Source organism: Sinocyclocheilus grahami, unplaced genomic scaffold (genome assembly GCF_001515645.1).
Source record: "Sinocyclocheilus grahami isolate Dianchi unplaced genomic scaffold, SAMN03320097.WGS_v1.1 scaffold679.1, whole genome shotgun sequence".
NCBI lineage: Eukaryota > Metazoa > Chordata > Actinopteri > Cypriniformes > Cyprinidae > Sinocyclocheilus > Sinocyclocheilus grahami.
This window is the reverse complement of record NW_015505858.1, coordinates 71,300-75,663: the sequence shown is the minus strand read 5'-3', so window position 1 is coordinate 75,663 and position 4,364 is coordinate 71,300. Positions and strand designations below refer to the sequence as shown.

At 36.3% G+C, this 4,364-nt stretch overlaps 1 long non-coding RNA gene across 1 annotated transcript; it reads left to right on the top strand.

The window, feature by feature from the left end:
- Positions 1-1,026: 1,026 nt before the first annotated feature.
- LOC107559230 (uncharacterized) lies at positions 1,027-1,715 on the top strand. Its single transcript, XR_001605597.1, has 3 exons — positions 1,027-1,114; positions 1,489-1,566; positions 1,661-1,715. It is a non-coding gene; the product is annotated as an uncharacterized lncRNA (long non-coding RNA).
- Positions 1,716-4,364: the final 2,649 nt, after the last annotated feature.

Below are 4,364 nucleotides of genomic sequence, written 5' to 3'. Positions count from 1 at the left end.
GATAGATAGACAGATAGATAGACAGATAGATAGACAGATAGATAGACAGATAGATAGACAGATAGATAGACAGATAGATAGACAGATAGATAGACAGATAGATAGACAGATAGATAGACAGATAGATAGACAGATAGATAGACAGATAGATAGACAGATAGATAGACAGATAGATAGACAGATAGATAGACAGATAGATAGATAGATAGATAGATAGATAGATAGATAGATAGATAGATAGATAGATAGATAGATAGATAAAATATTCTCAGTTTGCCAAAATATGTTATTGTCAGCAATTACTACTGTAAGCTCTATTGTGCATCTGGTATGGTTGAAAAAGGTCATAAAAATGAATGGGAAAATGTAGAACCAGATCAAAGAAATGTTCGACTGGATCAGTTCGCGGGAAAGAGGCGAGCAGTGTGTGCACCGTGAGCTGGTGGCTTCAAAGAGAAAGTACAAGAGCACGTCATTTTCGCGGGAATATCTCGCAACTAATGTAACAGCAACAGCGCTCTGCAGAAGAAAAAATACTCGCGTCGGATTATGAAAATGTTTGTAAAAACATGGCAACGTACGTTTTTAACCTTTTTAGCACTGTATTGGACCTCTTTTAAGGCGATGGTTTGCAGTGGAGTGAGAGGGGAAAACTTTAAAACAAAGTAGCTTTTATGAAACTATAGTGTTTCCCTCCAAAAAAAGAATGTACTTGCAGCCATTACGAACACACAGCAGTTTGGGTTATTTATAGTATTTTATTGGTTTGTATGATCTAGTCTAGACTAAATACAAATATTTTATTTCTTATGTGCACCTCGTATAATGTTTTTAATAATGTCACATTTGCAAAATCGACGTTGGGTAAATAATGGGTAGCCTATAAAGTACAATGATACATTGTTTAATATGTCGGTAATTCAGTCAAGCACAAATGTTCGTTTTCAGTATAAATACGCTCAAACTACTCTCAAATTCATTTTGTTCACGATTTCATTGTTTGAGGCGATCTGGTAGAGCTTTCGTGTTGTGTTCATATAGACGAAACGAAACGAAACACCGAACTTTAAACAACAAATACGAATGGAATTCAATATGGAAATCAGCAACACGGGTCAGAATTGTTCTGTTTTAGCCGTATATGCATTGTCAAACTATGTCTTGCTCACGCGGACTGTATATTTGCTTCTTCCTGTACTGTTTTTAACAAGATGGACATTATTAATCGTAATTTATAATAATCGCCATTTCAAGCGAATTTATGCAATACAAAATGTTTAAATGGATAAACAATGGCATTAAAGCATTATTAGACACCGGCCAAGAATTCTTCTAAGCACTCTGTATGACAATAAATAACGTTTTGACAACTAATAACTGAAGCGAGTATTACCATTTAAAATGGCAAATCAAGATCAGATTTATATTTGATTACACAAATGTTTCGCTTTCTACGAATTATCCTAATTTAAGTATTTCTCACTACAGCTATAATAATTGGACTTTTATGGTGGCTTCTAAGAATAGCCGGGAGATTCCTGTGCTGCTGTGGACATGATCAATGTGGTGTGTACCAATAGTGTTCTTTAAGAAATTAAAAATAATCAAAGTTTGAAAACATTCTGATCAAAGCTAATGAGATTATGTAATGCGTTAACAGACGTTCAGCTCTCAGTTGAAGAAACCGCGCCATCTATTGGTGTAAGCACTGTAAGGTGGAGGTATTATCAGGACAGGTGAGACACAAGTGACAGTCTTCCATTCATTAACTGGACAGGCTTTGATGAAAATTATTTGCATCTGAATTTCTTAATTTTAAATGATTGATGACATGGTGTTGAAGTGTTAAATTGTACAATGCTAATGGCCTTTCCATTCGTTTTCTATCCAGAACACTTGGATCAAGATTAAGAAACAGCTTTAAGTTGAGCATTTATAAGATGGAGGATTGGCCCCCTTGAAATCATTGTTGCCCCAGCCACATCGGTTGCAAATTCCCAAGAGGAGCTGATGTCAAGGTGGGGCAGAGTTACTGGCACTCTCACCCCATTTTTAAAGAAGGAGTTCTCTAGACCTACATTTGGTTTGGTCCATGCAAAGCAGCATTAGCATAATCTTATCTATGTAATGGTAATAGGGAGCCCCGCCATGTGTTGTCGCTAAGATTTAATTAGACCCACAGTGTTGAGATTTTTAATGTCAAATGAATTCAATCACTCATTCATTCCTTCATCATAAGCAAGAATATCAGGGCTGATATACAGCACACAATTGTGAGTGTGATATTAATTTTATACCAAAGTTCAATAACAGTATCTTCTTTCAAAGAAAATAGTTCCAAAAGAAGCCAAAGGATCACGCTTCCAAATTATGCACAGGCTGAATATAAATAAATACGTTATTGGAATATTTTCTTACTTCATCAAACCAAAGTATCTTACTTTTTGCACCACTACATTTCAGAAATATCGTTCCTCACTCGTGCATTTGAAGACATGACAGTGATGTCTGATAGAATCATTCTTCTAAGTCTATTCTTTTGATGAACCTGTTCATCAGACGGAACGATTCATTTACAAAGTGGAGAGATCCAATTGCAGCTGTTCTCGACTCACTGAGACTCATGAGTCTCGACAGATTGAGTCTCCAGTTAACAGCACACAAGACTACATATGAGTCTGTATACCTATTATCAACTATATAAACTGACTTAACAAGTTTCACTTGCATTGACATGGCAAGATGTTTTCTTTTAGTTGTCCTCTTTCACGGACAGCTCTTTTCACCTTGCTGTGGAAATGTTTAAATTCTTTAAAATGTTCAATCTTTTAATCCTTAGCAGTGAATCGAGAGCAGTGAATAACAGTTAAAAGGCATATGATTGGCTGTTCTTTACTGATGTCACGCTTTCAAGTGCACATGCTCCATAAACTCCGGATCAAAGCCTGAGTTGACAGAGAAAGTTGTTGATCAGCATCACGGTACCATCAAAGCTGGATTGGATTGGTTTGGTTTCGTCAACGCAACAAAAAATTCTGTAACCCTGAGTTTGTTCAGCCACCATCATGGTACAAGCCCCTGGCGTCCCCCACCTTGAGTTTGTGGAGGGTTTACAGAGTGTCCGAAAAGTCACTAATGGCAAATGTTACGTTTTTAAAATAAAAATTATATTTAGGTTACATGTCTGTAAGTTGTTTTCTTTTTTTATCTAAATCTGCTGTAAAAGGGTGATCTGTTCAGGCTTGGTATGAAATGCTTGAATGTATACATAAAGCTGGTATATTTGGTAATTATTGAAAACAATGTTAAAATAATGTAAAGCAATGTCTAATGTGTCTTCCCTAATTTAAAATTATATAACAAATGCATAATGCATAAGAACAGTGTGTTTGCTTTTAGTTCTTAAAACATTCACTATTTGCCTCATGTGAGATCATTCTGCTTAAAACCTGCTGAATCAGCCTAAGATGGTTTCCTGGTTTAAGATGGTCTCTTGTCTAGCTGATCTCTCAGTTGAAGAGTGCTCAAAACCCTCTCTATAACAGACCAGCCCGAGCAGGCTAATTCCTTTTAGTAAAAATGTTTGCTGATTTGCAGACCATGCATAAACTAGTGAAACCTGATTCTCAATTGATGATGTCAGACTGAGCTGCTCGAGACGGAAAGCGGAAAGCCTCCGAGCCTCACCCCGTCAAAACAGATAGCTCTCTTCAACCATTGGTTCACACAACATTTCACTCCACCAATAGCAGAACTTTTCACACGCAAACTTTAAAGGAAACGGGCTATTTCATGCACTGTACTGCTTGGTAGGGAATGCTTGACCCTTATTTAAAGTTCGTAAGGAATTACTAAAGACCACAACCAGTGACTGACATGGAAATTAATTATGAGGGTGAGAACTGTACTTTTAATTGCAGTATCTTGTCGTATAGGCACGATGGCACTTGTTATTTCTGTTCTGCTTTCTATCCGCTATATATTTATATAGACTATAAATATAACTGTTTTGGAGTTGAGAACTGTTAACTTCACGCTCATGAATGCCAACGCCAAATAATATTGCTACTGAAATAAATAGATGGTTTTGATTCGATCTTAAAGTAGTTTCCTTTAAAGGGTTTACTTATTTTAGATAGAGGATTGTACGAGGGACGAATGTCTTCGCTTGTATAGCGAAATATCACGACAACCGACAAGTGAGGACATTTGTCCTTGGTAACGCTCATAAAGCTCATAAACCCTCCAAATTATGTTTCTATTTAAATGTAGTGATTTTTAATAGGTTTCTTTGAGGGTTAGGTTTGGGTCTAGGGGTCGGCTTAGTTATGGGTTATATATATATATATATATATATATATATA